At 28.2% G+C, this 16,549-nt stretch overlaps 2 pseudogenes; one reads left to right on the top strand and one right to left on the bottom strand.

Annotated features, from left to right (window-relative positions):
• The first annotated feature begins 649 nt into the window (after window positions 1-649).
• On the top strand, window positions 650-1,980 carry LOC101508830 (F-box only protein 8-like; annotated as a pseudogene).
• Window positions 1,981-14,748: 12,768 nt separating this feature from the next.
• Window positions 14,749-15,983, bottom strand: LOC101508518 (F-box/kelch-repeat protein At3g06240-like; annotated as a pseudogene).
• Between the last annotated feature and the right edge of the window lie 566 nt (window positions 15,984-16,549).

The raw sequence follows: 16,549 nt of genomic DNA on the forward strand, positions 1-16,549 counted from the left end.
ACTGCCCCTCTTATGTGAGGAAGAAGGTGGAGACAAAAGAGTGGTGGGGAGAAGATCACAATTAGACCTAATTTTTTTCTTTGTTGATAGTCCACATTTCAATTTGATTCAAAAATTCTACATTGATTTTTTTTAACAAAAAAAATTAGAAAAACTAAGAACCTGGTATGTTTTGCACCATTAAAAATAAAGAGAGCACGTTATATAAACTCATCCATATTCTAATGGTTGACATTAAATCAAGAGAAAGTGTTGTTAGCAATAGGCTCTGCAACACAATTTAGGTTAAAATTGTGCATCACACCAATTGTTTAAGGTGCTATGTTGACATTATTTTTGGTAGTTTTTAAATAATTCAATAATTATGAAAAAACACTTTTTTTTTATAATACGAAGAAACATAATATAATAAGTCCAATATTCACAAAAATAATGAAACTTTTCATGATGTCTTTATCTTATAAGATTACTTATCAATAATCAAAAGTTATGATACAATTTTTTATTTTATAATATTATTAATAATTATTGATCAAAATAGAATTAATATTTAATTTTGCTATTTTTTTTTCTATATATAATTAAGATGCAGAGGTAAATCTGTTTGTGTCAAATGGTTATTCACATTCACGTAGATTTGCGAGCAAGCTCCATTGAGATCAGGTTGCGAATTTGCCATCCAAAGTCTTCTTTAGAACATACCTTATCGATGGCTACTACGCACGAGTTTTGAATGATGAATTCATCTTCGCCACATTGCATTTGAGAAGATGGATATGAAATTTTTTACGATTGAAAAGGTTAGCAATCATATTCATGATGATCTTGCATTTTCCATTTTGTCTAAAGTACCCCTTAAATCTTTGAAACGATTTAGTTGTGTACGCAAATCATATTCCCATTTATTTGAAAATCCTAATTTTATTAACATGTACCGCAACAATTTCATAACTAGTAATTCTTCTTCTTTTGAGGATATTGCAATATTTCTCCTCGTACAACAGAATCCTGGAGAAATCACACATAACATGTTATACTCTCTTTCTGGAGAGAGGTGCGAGAATAAGGTCAAATTAGATTGGCCACCTCCATTTCAAGGGAATGATATAACTATTTTTATTTTGGGTGCCACTATTATTGGCATAGTTTGTCTCTATCACGGTACCACACCTAATGTTTTATTATGGAACCCAACCATCGAGGAATTCAAGGTCATTCCTCACAACCCTACTCATGCCCTAGAAAAAACTTACGAGAATGAAATGTTTTTTTATCATGAATTTGGTGATTCGGTACGTACATTATCGACTAGATGTGTCCGACACTGATGATATAGAAGGTAAGCCAAACAAGTTGTCACACAACGATACTTGGGAGATATATAGTCTAAGAAATAACTCTTGGAAGAAACTTGATTTGGATATGCCCCAATGTTATTATGGTGTTTCAAGAGCCTTTTTATACTTGAATGGAGTGTGTCATTGGTGGACAACAAATGAAGATGAAGCATATTTTGTGTCATTTGACTTAAGCAATGAGGTGTTCTGTACAACACCTTTTCCCTCAGATATGAAAAATAGTATTGATGATTTTGTATTTGTGATGAGACACTTGATGGTATTAAATGAGTCCATTACTTTGATCCGAAATTACCATGAGACGACTATTTTTCACATATCAATTTTGGGTGAACTCGGTGTGAAGTAATCATGGACTAAACTTATCATTATTGGGCCTATACCTGACATTGAACATCCTATTGGAGAAGGAAAACATAGTGATTATTTTTTCTTTAGAAGAAAAGACGAGGAAGTAGTTTTGTTTAATTACAATACCCATATGATTGAGGAGATTGGTCTAAAAGGGGATGCATATTTTTGTCAGACTCTCACTTACAAGAAAAGTCTTCTTCCCATTATCATAAGACTCTCGTTAGACAAATATTTGATTGATTAGTTTAACTTTAACCAATTAACTCGAGTTTTTATGACCATGATTATTAATATTTTTTCAATTTATCATAAAAATATTAAGTATATGAAAAAATCTGATAATATGAATCTTGTTTTATGTATTTTTTTTTTATGTTTACTCTATTTATGTTTTCAAATTGTTGTTACTATTGTTTTTAATATATATATTTGTGCATGTGTGTGTGGAATATAATCGTTCACATGACCTTGATTAAAATATTAAAATTTCTAGCAGTTTGCAACGTGGTAGTAACTTGTAAGATTTTTGTAACCACGTGGTTTAAAATGAATTCTTTTTTACTTGTAAATTGTAAAGAGATCTTAAAAGATGTATGAGAGTTAAGAAGATAGAGTTTTGCTTCTCTTTGTATATGATTTCAGAAGTTTAACACATAGGTTCTCTTTGTATATGATTTCAGAAGTTTAACACATAGGTTAAGGTGACAATTTTTTAGCTAACTCAACTTATTAGGTAATTAGTTAATACTATATTTGTTGTATAAATAGCTCTTTATTGTATAATTTGACTAATGAAATGTATAATTAATTTCAATTTCTTTATTTTTGTTTCATTAAATATTGTCAAATAACGACTATAACGCTATTATATAACAGATTTTGATAAATCTTCTCTGAAAACTGCAATACTATTTGATTTTCACCATTAGGACAATAGCTATTACTATTTCAATTTTTGCTAATTGAAAAAGTGGAAATAGCAAAATAGAATTTATGTCACCTTTCTTTATATCACCTTTTTTATGTCTATTATAGACGCATCTAGAATCTAAAATAGTATACCATGTCAAGTGGAAATAGCCAAATAGAATTTATGTCACCTTTGTTATGCGTTTCTCTTTATATCTCTTATTTAAAGGATGTTTTGGTTTGACTGTTCTCCTAATCTTGATCATGTGTTTTATTTATTTTACTTTATGTAGCTAAAAATATGTTTAAAAATGCGATGTGTGCTTGGCTCTTTAAAACATGTTTACATTTTGAAATTATGCACATTTGCGATTCTCAAGCCTTTCAAAACTATGATATGTTTTTATGTGATTGAGGCACTAACAAGCCTAAATGGATTACAAAATATAAAGAGATCCATAAGTTGTTGGGTTATACAATTTAATGAGATTCATAAACTCTTCAAATTTCACTACTGTGGTGTCTATTTATTCAAATTCAATTGTTTAATTTATTTACATTGTCGCGTCTGGTTTGTCCGCAAAAAAAAAAAAAAAGTCGCCATCAATTTTATTTTTATTAAAGGAAAAATTGGATAAAACCTAAAATAATATTTTTGAATAAAAAATTTGGATTCGGGAGTCGGTTACGAGTAGGAAGTATTATCGCCCTACAACGTCCGTTAAAACGGTTACCCTATAATTAGTTATATACAAACTATTTATTTATCTATTTATTTATTTATTTATTTATTTTTACCCCAAAAAGAATAATAAAAAAAATTAAATTATTTACATTTATGAAGAAAAAAAAATATTTGTTTTATTAATTTGGTTTGACAAGGGGAAGACCTTGCTCCTACGTATCCCCAAGTGCAATAGGGAAATCAAAACACACGTAGTTCTTGGGTAGAAAATATTTATGTGTTGATCGATTTTATTATTAATTTTACTTTATATATATATCAAAATAAATTAACAACATAATAGTGACAATAATAGTAATAATGGTAATAATGAAAATATTAATAGGAGTGATGTGTTGTATATTGATTTGTGTATCGTTTTATTTTAAAGAAAACATTTTTTCTACTTTTTATTTTATTTTTATAAACTATAAAGGATAAAAATTTAAGAGCAGATCCGCGAGTCGGCGACGCATATGTGGCGCGGACCGATGGCAGTAATAATAATAGAATTTAAGATCTAATGCACAAGAAATAAAACACAATAAAGATGAGAGATCACGAATTTGATAAAGAAATAAACGATTATACAGCAATCAAATTGATTGTTATTGGTTGATTCCAAAATTTCTCGTGAAACCATAAAAAATTATTGTTTATATCATACGTGCATAGAATAGTAAAAAAACTCTATAACAATAATAATGTAAAAAAAATAGACAAGAAGAAAAAAGAAAAATAAGTGTTTACCGCGCTGGAAAGACTTTTTACTAGCTCGTTCCAATCCTTCTTCTCTCTTTTCTCTCTATTATTCTCTCTTCTCTTTTATTTTTTTTTTTGCTCTCAATTGTGTTTTCCCTCCCTCTTTGTCTTCTTGTGGCCAACTATTTATAGACTTTTGGGTATAGATTTCAAAAGACAAAAGAATAATTGTCAATTGATTACCATCAATCTATTTTTTGGTTTCTTTTCTTTTAATTGGCCACAATTATACCGATTATTATTGCTATTGATTCATTTCTTCGGTTTTCTTTTCTATTCAATTGATCACCATTACTCTGATTTTTATGACCATCAATCAATTTCTTTTTCGTTTTTTTTTCCATTTATTTTGATCATCATTGCATCGATTTTTATGACCATCAATCAATTTCTTTTTCGTTTTTTTTTCCATTTATTTTGATCATCATTGCATCGATTTTTATGACCATCAATCAATTTCTTTTTCGTTTTTTTTTCCATTTATTTTGATCATCATTGCATCGATTTTTATGACCATCAATCAATTTCTTTTTCGTTTTTTTTTCCATTTATTTTGATCATCATTGCATCGATTTTTATGACCATCAATTCATTTCTTTTTCATTTCCTTTATTTTTATTTCCTATTATTATTTTTATATTTTAGAAAATAGTCTGAATAAGAATTAGAGGCAAACAAGAACCGAAAACACTAGTGATTATTAAAAGCTTATATCCCTAATTATTTATTTTTATATTTCTTCACATGTATTTATATATTTATTATTATTATTATTATTATTATTATTATTATTATTATTATTTCCTTTTTTAATAAAAAGTAAAAGTCGGACAAAATTAGGTGTCAACATACATGTAGACTTTGTTTTGGATCTTTGTTTGGAAAAAAAAAAACTATATAAATGTATTAACTTTTTAATTTTAACTATTTTTACATGATTGAATAAGCTCCATTTGACTTTTGTTTACTAGGTACTGGTTGTTGGAATTGTGTGTTTTAGATCTTGTTTACTTCGAGAAAACATTTCTATTTTTATTTTATATTATTTGTGTTAATATTACTATGCACTAATTGCAGTTTATGAGATTTAGTAGAAAAATGGAATCTTTATCGACCTGAAAAACAAACCATATATAGTTTACCTTACCACAACCAAAGTCTCATTATCGTTCATCTGAATCATAAGAATGGTTGTCACTTTTGTAGACCAAAGAACTAATCATAGTTCAATTGATCACAACTTAAAGCCACTATACAATTCATATGATTTAGAAGACTGGTCGAGCCTTTATCGCCCATTGAACAAACCATCATTCAACTTTTCACAATATGAGACTCATTTTTGTTCATCAGAATCAAAAGAAAGGTTAAACATTGTTGACCAACGGACTAACGACATGTTCAACCAATCAAGATCTAAGCATCACTATAGTTCATCCAATTTTGAAGAAAGGTCGAAGCTTTAACGATCAATGAACTAACCACAACTCAACCGATTACAACTTAAGCATCACAATAGTTCATTCGATTCAAAAAAATGTTGAACCTCTGTCGATCAATGAACTAACTACATTTAAAATGATCACAACTTAAACCTAAAGGTAGTTTATATGATTCAGAAGAAATGTCAAACCATTTTCAACCAAAGAACTAACCATAGTTCAACTGGTCACTACTCAAGTCTCATTTTAGTTCTTTTGATTTAGAAGAAAGATCGGTTGACCACAATATAAGTATTTATCGACAAATGAACTAAACACAATTAAAGTCATCTAAGTTAAGCTTCAAGGTAGTTTATCTGATTCATAAGAAGGATCGAACTTTTGTCAACCAATGAACTAACCACATCTCATCTCATCAATGCCTAAGACTCACAGGAGTTTGTTCGATTCAAAAGAAAGGTCGAACCTTCAAAAACTAATTATTTAACCAAAGTTTAACTGATCGCAACTTAATTAAGCCTCAACCTAGTTCATTTGAATTAGAAAAAATGTCGAATCTTTGTGAACAAAAGAAATTACGAATCTTCCATAAAGACCAAACACATGTCACTAAATAGCTCCAAGTTTCAATAAACATGACCTTTCACAAGATCCAAACTTCTCCATATTCTGCTACACACACCATAAAATCAATATCATTGAATATATTATATCTTAAATTTTATTAATAAAATAGGATTTTAAATAGTTAATTGATTTTAAAATATCTATTGATAAATTTTATAATTAATTTTCGTTATATCAGTGATTCCTATGATCCACTAGTTTTATACATATTGGACTAAGTGAGTAATATAAATAACAAATATTATAATTTATTATTTTATATATATTTTAAAAAAAATAATAGTATCTGAGTGTACATATTTAAAATAAAAAAAACAAGATTTTACATGTATAGGTGCGTTCGTAATTAATGTAATATTTCTTAATATGTCTGACTAATATTAAGTGTGGACGTATTTGTGTATTAATTATTTCTAAATATTTCCTATTTTAATAATTTATTTTATAAATAACTATTTTAGGATGGATGTAATATTGTGTTTGATTTTCTTTATTTTCATATACTTGTTATGATACAGTGATTTTATATATATTTATTATGATTTAGTAATTAATATAAAGTGTTGATGTTATATTTATTTACTTTATAATTTAGTAATTTTGTATTAAAAATACGATTAAATAATTATCAATTTTTGTTTTAAAAAAATAAATATAGTAATAATAAAACATAAAATAAATTAGGAGACTAATGAATTTGGTCCTTGTATGTGAAAGGTTTAAGTATTAATAAAATAAAATAAATAAAAAAGAGATGAAGATCCGCACCAGCGCATAAGTAGGAGGAAATAAGGAAACACAACAAATTAGATTATTGTTTGATTCTGGTGATCGATAAAACTGTTTCAAAAAACTTTCTAATGTTTTCGTCTAAATTGAAGTATGATGTTCCACTCATTTAATTAGTCAAATAAACACATATTTTTAATCATCCCAATTTCTCTATAAAATATCTGACTTTTCAATTTATGGAATTTCTTATTTTGCATCATTCTTCTTTATCGTAAGTCCAATTTGTGTGAAATCAACATTAAAACGAGCGTGTGAATGATAGCTATATTATCCACTTATTATTTTTTGATTTGGAGGTCAAATTGAATTGATTGAGAACAACAAATCAAATGAATGGAGGTATTTCTTTGGTGGACTCAGATTAGCGTGTGAAAATGTTTAGATGCGATAACTGGTGAGAGACCGTTTGAATTCATGAGTATAATATTGTGAAATGAACAGAAAAGTCATATTTCCTAACGATTCATCTGGGGCTCGCTGCGTGTAGCCCTTTGAGTGATAAATTAATTGGCTACGTGTAGCCCTTGAGTGATAAATTAATTAATATGCTAATATGGAGATTGTGAGATAACCTGCGGTAATTAAAAATATTGTTTTTTTAATTTTATTTTGATTTTGAATTAATGGGATTATGGTAACATCAATTATAAGTTCAATTGAAATGCATGTACCTTCATCACTTTGATCGGATGAAAAGATGCGCTAAAGCTAGCTAGTTGAAGTCAACTAAAACCAAAATTATGGATTTTTTTTGGATTTGTAATGTAACTTTTTAAATTCAAACTAATATAAGTTTTCTAAACTCATAATGTAATTTTTGCTTCTACATTTAGAACGTAATAATTTGTATCTCTCTTGTACTTATGTTAATTTTGCTTCTGCACGTTGATGATATCTTCAATTGTCTTGCATTTCTATTTTCAACTTTTTTTGGGTGAGATTTTGATATTGTATTTCAGTTGACTTCAATACAAACAAAAATCGTAAATCTAAAAGCAATGAATTTTCAAAACTTTATGCATTTTATTTTGATTGTTTCATCTTCATAATTGATCTAAAATTGTTGGATTTCTATTCAGATAAGATCGATATTCATATTATTGAGTCAAAATAACCCAACATAAAATTAAAAATTATTGGAATTTGGAAAGATACATCATTATGTTAAGTATATAAAACTAGTATAATGTCAAAATTCACTAGTGAATTATGCTCTATGTTAAGTATATTTACACTTTATTTTCTACTTCTGTATAAAATTATTGTTAGTTACACTTTATTTTCTACTTCTGTAGACCATTTGGGCCCCTTTTTTACACTGCAAGAGACTTTCTTATCTGCACTTTCGGACCTGCTTCTACATCCCTCTTTTACTGTTTCAAAATGGGCTTGGCCTACTCTGGTTTAGGCCCTTCAGATTTGTTACTGATGCACCTACATTATGTATAGTTGCACCCCCTCTTCACAACTAAAAACAAAATCTGCAACGCAGACTCCTTGTCCCTCATGAGATTACGCCTTCACCCATTCCTTTTGTGATTCATTGCCTCCGTGGTTGGATGACCATCTTCATCAATCAGTTAGTGATCCATTCTCCGGGATATCAGATAATGATCCATTTTCTGATAGGTGATATTGGGATGGGAGTAATTCGTTGTATTTTATCGAGTTGTTAACTAATTTTTGTTTTGTAAACTCTATCGATCAATTGTGTTATATTCAATCTTTTATTGAAAGATAAAAATTAATTGTCTCTAAGTTTTAAACATGTTTTTATGTCAAAAATATTTGTTTAATAAACTTTAGCTAAATTCGATGTTAAAAGATTTTTATTGAAAATATATCTAATTCGATGTTTAATAATCTAATGAATATTGAATGATCTAATATGCTTCACACTATACAATTGAATGGGAGAGCATGAATAAAATTTTCTCAATTAAAAACTCGAGGTAAATATCCGTAATACTTAGTTTGACTGATAAATGTCAATATTATTAGTCTGGATATTATATTTCGTATTCGAATCCAATATCTCACAATTGTGTGCGAATTTCTTTATTATTTCCTTTATAAATTTTTTTATAAAAAAGTCAAAATAAAAATGTTGTTTATTTGATTTTGATTTTGAATGGGTGTTTGGTAACATCAATTGTAAGTTTAATTTGATGGATAACTCAACCATGTTGATGTTATCTTTAATTTTCATTTCCATTTTGGGGGTAAGTTTTTGATATTGTATTTAGTTGACTTTAATACAAATGAAAATCATAAATCTAAATGCAATGAATTTTCTAAAGTTTATGCATTTTATTTGTATTGTGTTAACTTCATAAATAGTTTAAATTAATTTTTAGGTTTCTATTCCGATTAGATCGATATTCATATAATTAGGTTAAAATAACGTAATTTAAGATTAAAGATGATAGGAGTTTGAAAAGACAATTGACGAATCTGAGGTCATTAAATCAAGATCAAATGGTTCAAATTTAAATACAGAGTTTGATTATTAAAAAAAAAAAAAAAATACAATAACGAGTTTGAAAATTAGAACTGTTCGATATCGATCTAAAGGATCCATATTGAGTACATGAAGGCGAGCTTTTTCCCGATTTGAGGCAATCAAAGTAACAAATTTTCTACCATGTTTGTACCTATCTATATTAAGATTATTTAGGGCCTATTTCAAGCATAATTCCTCCCATATGGCAACTTCTCAACGATTCTACTCTCGCAGTAGATCTACAATAAATACATAAATACAGATTGTGATTTATAAATATGATAGGTTGAAAATTATTTTTACAATATGCCGAATTGTATACATATAGAAGGAATGATTCGAACAATTTAGTTTGTCTAAGACAGAAAGCCAATAGTATTTTTGGAATATAAAGAATGGAAAAGGATCTGAAAAATAATTACAGCAATGTAATTTATAACAAATCTAACTATAGAAATTAATCACAACCTTATAGTTTTGTTGATTCTTATTGCATTGATACATATTTTTTGTTATAAATAAAATGATATAATTAAAATTAGAAATTCTGCGTCCGAAAATATATTACCAAATCAACATATTTGATTTGATATTGTACAACTCATTTTTTTTCATTTTTTGTTGATCTGCATATCAAAAGAAGCATAAAGCTTATGAAATTATAAGTATTTTTCTGAGTTTTCTATTTGAATGAGTTGAATCGCTGAAGCATAAATGACAATATTTACGCTTGTAGTATTTTTATTTGTTAAATACAATTTTTTTTTTTATTATATTATTAAGTTCGAAAGAATTTGAAAATTAGAAGTACTATATGCTAATATTTCATGATTTGAGCAAAAAGAAGAGCTTTGTCCCTGACATGTTTGGAGGAAAAATATATACAATCATAAGATAGCTACATGAAAACAATAAATTATTCACGTCGAAAAAAATTTAATTAATACTTTAATCAATAGTATTGTTACTCTCTTCAATAAAAATGTGTACATGATATCTTGTTGATGCGATATGATTATTAGATAGAGAGAACATGAATTGTTAAATAGATGCGCGAAGAAATTATGAATGTACAAATATAATAGTTGTTAAAGAAATGCGATGACTACTCAAATGTATTGTTTGTCATTCTATGTGCATATCATCGTCAACACACATATATCTCGAATTATTGAAAACAAATATAAAGTTGTTGCAAAAACAAAATAAAAATATGGAAAAGGTAGAAATAGGGGAGGCGTCACACTCAAACTTCTACTGAGAAGATGAATGGTAAACCAAAAGAAAATTTGATTTTTTTTATAAGATCAAAATATTTGATCCAATCCAGAAATAAAAAGAGACATAATCTTCCAAATACACAAAAAATATTTTTTAGCAAAAATCTTCCTTTTTATTATATAATTCCCTTGTATAAAAGATAAACTTTCTTGGATTAATTACAAGTAAGACAAAAATCACAATAAACTAACATTAATTTCTAATTATTGCACTAATTGTCTTGTTTAGTGGCTGCACTAATAGCTTGTCAAAAATTAATCAAAATGTGATTACAATAGTAACACAAGAAACTCAAGAGTTACCTTCAGCAAGACAAATCAAGAGTTAGTCAACTTGGGTACCACTAAGTTCTCATGAATCAATCCATTATTTATTTTAATTTAAATTAACACAATAAAAAACTTCAACCCATTCATCTTTATCACATCATTAACTTTAAACCAAATTTTCACTATGAAAGATGTTGATTTTGCTCTTGAGTATAAAAGATAAATTGTAGATAATTCTCTATACTTCCCAACTAATTAAAGATCACGTCAATCAAAATCTAGAGCTCTAAATATAGCCGAAATAAACTAGAAAGTTTATCACCTACAAAAATGACATTTTTAATCAAAATAAAATTGATTCTTTTTATTCGATTAATAAATAAATTCTTTTTAAAAAGAGACAGCATCATATAATGTCATCAAAATGGAACTAAGTTTGTTAATTACCCACAAAATTAACACAAGTATTTGTTTTTTGAGTTTTACCTATGTGATTGAAAGTACAATACACGTTTTTAGTTTAAAATAAATTTAAAGGTAGTGCACCAATATTTTAAAAGTGTTTTGAAAAAAGCTATTTATAAAGCAAATTATATTAATCAAGTGTGAGGATGACTTATGGAAGAGAAAGATATAAATAGGATGGAAAAAAGTGAAATGTGTAATTGTGACTGGAAATAGAAAGTAACTATATAGAAAAGAAGATGATGTACTAAAGAAAATGATCTATCAACTGAGGTTGAGTTTATTAAAAAGGGTTAGACTTCCACTACATAGCAAATTCATATTGGAATATTTGATGAAAGAGGTACTCATATTTTAGGTTAGACACATTTCGAATAGTAATATTATCGTCGATGGAGAAAATATATAAAAAAATGTTATATAAAAGTTTTGTTAAAGAAATGAAACATTGATTAACTTTGAATACATTAAAACTTATAACTCTTGTCAACTATGACATGGCAAATGGTAATTTACTTACGAGTTTACATATGTTGAATAAGTTCCACCAAGTAAATACACATTTTGATCCTAGTGTGAGCTCTTGGTTTACTAGTTTGTTAGCTAAGTTTCCATATTTAGAGGTTAACACCTCTCGCCATATTGTGTTGTTCTCCAGAAGACATCTCTACCACCATTTTAGCATTAAAAATTTATTGAATAATCTTAAATTTTTTACTCCTAAACCTCCTTCTTACAAATTTTCTCCTAGTTAATCCAACATATCTTCCTTTTCTCCTCATCTCCATCCCAAAGAAAATCATTTTGAAAGGAAGGCTAGATAAAACAAAATTGACTAGAGTTAACCTTCCTCCAATTAAAAGATGCTTATGCTTCCAGCTCAACAGTTTCTTCTTCGGTGAATCAATAATCGGTAGCCACGTTGTTCTACGTTGTGGGTTAGCTCCCACTAGAATCCCCAAAAATTTGAATGTGATACTTTCGAGGAGCAAGACATAAAATTAGACACCACATCAATAAATTTGTCTTGTACATTTTTTCTATTATACGACTTTTGATGTAGTTCACTTTCAATCTCAACACCAATTTGAACCTACGAACAATGGAATTTAATCCCCAAAATTTATTCCATGACCTTTGACAAAAAAATATTGTCTCGTCTGCAAACTTTAATAGAGGATAAGATAAAGAGTCAGATACGTTATATCTATTAAGGGCTCTGTCTAGTACGACATTCTCAACCATTCATGTGAGACCTTACTATAAATTGAATGATTGAAATTTAATATTGTTATGAATTCAACCCAGAACAATAACAAACTAATTAACTAACTAATTGTAATTAGTTATCCCTTCCCTCAAATTAGTTATAACAATAACTAATTGTAACTGCCAAACAAGAACCAGAGGCAACTAGAAGCTAGAAGCATACATGAACCAAAGGCAAACAAGAATCAAAGGCCAACATAACCAGAGACAAACAGGAACTAGAGGCAATCAATATTATCCAAATCAATGATATTCAATATTCCACTAGACTAATAAGCATGATTGTGATCCACTAGACTTCACAAATGTTTTAGCTCACAGACTAATAAGCATAATTGTGATCCAAATCAATGACATTCAATATTCCTAAAATAGACAGTGAGCTAAAACACAAGGTATAAAAACGTTGCAACTTGGTCAATATTCCTAATGGCGATTTATTCTTTAAAAGAAAAAATAATGAAATAGTTTGATTTAATTATAGTACTCATAATTGAGGAGCTTGGTGGTAAAGCCTTAAAGGGGAAGTATATTGTTGTCAAGAGTGTCGATTTAAAAAAAAAAAGTCTTATTCCCATTGGACGAACATATAATTGATTATTTTTTCTGATTTAATATTATCCATTTTACTCAAAAAGGTTTATGACATTGGTTATTTAGATTTTGTGATATATATCATAAAAATTATAAAGTATATGAGCAATTAAAATCAGGTTAATAATGTGAATCTTGTTTTATAGATTTTATTTTGATGTTTACTTTCTTTCTGTTTGCAAATTGTTTTTCTTTTTATGTTCTTTTTAGATTGACTTATTTTGATGTTCTTTTTATTTTATTTATCTACTAATATAAGACTCTGTAAAGGTGTTTGAGTAATCTTTGCAAATATGCCATTTAATATAATTTATTCTCAATTACTAAGATTAACCAAATATGACAATTTTTCGTCCAATTTCTATTAGCCTCTAAGTAGCATTACTAAACTTAATATTCTAAGCACTTTATTATTGTTGCATGGAAATGAATCTCCACCCTAAATCTTTCCTTTTTTATTTTTTTCTTAAACTTCATATATATACTTTATGTGATTCAAAAAGTACCAAATATCAATTCTAATAATCTAATGTACAAAAGTATTGTTTTTATTTATACTAGAGCAAGTGTGGTGTACGTACAATGCACGGATAAATTTATATGATTAATTGTTATAATATATTCAATCTTAGGTTCGAACCCTACTTTAATTTAATTAAAGTAAAAGAGACTCGTATAATTTTATTCAAATATTCTTGAGTGGTACATTATGATGTGTGACACACGAGTCGTAATGTAATAATAAAAGTAAAATCACATTTTTAATAGGTGTAAAATCAAATTTAGTTGTGATACATTTTGAGAGGAAGGTCCAATCTTTCTAAAGCACAACATTCTTAAGTAAAGGAATCCTCCACCTCATTCAAATTCACATGTTTGATACAAATAAAATTAGATCATGGTTAGCACTCATGCAAAATCTTCACAATTTTATTTTTTTTAAAACCTAATATTATACTTTTTTTCTTCTGCTATTGTCGCTGTTTTAGCTAGCAAAAATAGGAATAGTGATTGTTATTATCCTAATAGAAAAACTACAATAGTGTCACGATTTTCATAATTGATTCATCGAAATATGTTTTGTTATAATGCTATAACAGTTATTTGACAACAACAAAGTTATACATTTCATTATTCAAATTATGTGACTGAGAACTATTTATACAATAGAAGAAGATTGAACATAAACATATCATGAAATGTAAGACTGTACTTCAAATCAAATCATATTTTATACACAATAAGACGTCAATGTGAAAGACTGCGAGAAACAAACAAGAGTCTATTACGTACAAAAATTATCAAATTAAAAAAAATATTGAAAACAGAAAGAGAGTAAACATCAAAATCAATTCCATAAAACAAGATTCATATTATAACCAGATATTAATTTCTCATATACTTAATAATTTTTATGATATACCTGAAAAGATCTGAATAACCATCATCATAAAACTCTTGAATGAAATAGTTAAAATTAAACTAATCAATCATATATTTGTCCAATAAGAAGAAAACTTTCTTTGTAAATGACAGTCTGGCAAGAATACGCATCCCCTTTAAGACCAAGCTCCTCAATTATTTGGGTATTGTAATTAAATCACACTATTTCACCATCTTTTCTTCTGAAGAATAAATCGCCATTCTTTCCCTCTCCAATAGGATGCTCAATGCAAGGTATAGGCCCAATAATAAAAAGTTTAGTCCATGATTCCTTCACACCTAATTCACCCAAAATTGATATATGAAAAGTAGTCATCTCTAGATAATTTAATATCAAAGCAATGGACTCACTTAATACCATCAAATGTTTGACCACACGTACAACATCATCAAAACTATCATTCATATCTGTGGGAAAATGTGTTATACATAATACCTCATTGCTTAAGTAAAATGACACCATATATGATTCATCTCCATTTTCTTTTCCCAAATGACACACTCCATTAAGTATATAAATTCATCTGACAGATCAAAATGACATTGAGGCAAATCCAAATCAAGTTTTTTCCAAGAGTTACGTCTTAGACTATATATCTCCCAAGTATCGTTGCGTGACAACTCGTTTGGCTTACCTTCCATATCATCAGTGTCAGATACATCTAGTCGATATAATACATATCAAATTACATTGTAGTCATCTCGAACAAGATCATAACCAAATCCATAACATTCAACCTCGTAAATTACTGGGGACTCAGTAGGGCTGGGAGGAATGACTTTGAATTCCTCAGTTGTTGGGTTCCATAATACAACATTAGGCGTTCGACCTTGGTAGAGACAAACAATGTCATTAATAACATGACTCATCATAAAAATAGATATATCATCCTCTTGAAATGGAGGTGGCCAATCTAATTTGATTTTATTTTTGAACCTCTCTCCAGAAAGAGAGTATAACACGTGATGGGAGTCGTGGAGATTTTTTCGTACGAGAAATAAAGCATCCTCATAAGAAGAACTATTACTGGTTATTAAATTGTTGAAAAACATACTCATGAAATTAGGATTTTCAAACAAAAGGGACCATGATTTACATACACAATTGAATCGTTTCAAAGATTTAAAAGATAATTTTAATAAAATGGAAACTGCAAGATCATTGTGAATATGATAACCGACTTTTTCCATCTTTAATTGCAAATGAGCATCGGTGTTTGAATTGTTTTGGAAGAACAACTAGAAATCGGCAGCCTAGAAATGGTGAATGTCGAGAAAACTAAATGTTGGAAAATAAGTATGTTATTGTGTGAATTTAATAATTTGTTGAAGTCCCACATTGGAAAGAATTTTTTTTTTGTAAATTTAAGTGAAAAGAAACTTGTTCAAGTCCCACATTAAAAAGAAATAATTTTGAAATCCCACAATGGAAAACTCTAGTATCTTGAGTAGTTTCAAATCTTTACATACTAAAGTCTCACATTGTTTAGAAAATATATGTGAGTTTACTTCCATCACTATATAATGAACTTCAAACTATTGTGAAAAGTACACCAAAGTTGGATGTTTTTCTCAACTTTCTCTTTTGTCCCTCTTATATTCTGATCGCCTAATTTTCGAGCCACTTCTCCCCTTTCTTTTTGTCCTTTTGGTTTCTAGAGCGGCTGTAATGTCGCAGTCCCTTCGGTTTTTAGAGGGATTATTATACCGCAGTCCCTTTGATTTTTAGAGCGGTTTATTATGTCGGAGTCCCTTCC

This window comes from Cicer arietinum, chromosome 8, assembly GCF_000331145.2.
Source record: "Cicer arietinum cultivar CDC Frontier isolate Library 1 chromosome 8, Cicar.CDCFrontier_v2.0, whole genome shotgun sequence".
In the NCBI taxonomy this organism is placed as follows: Eukaryota; Viridiplantae; Streptophyta; class Magnoliopsida; order Fabales; family Fabaceae; genus Cicer; species Cicer arietinum.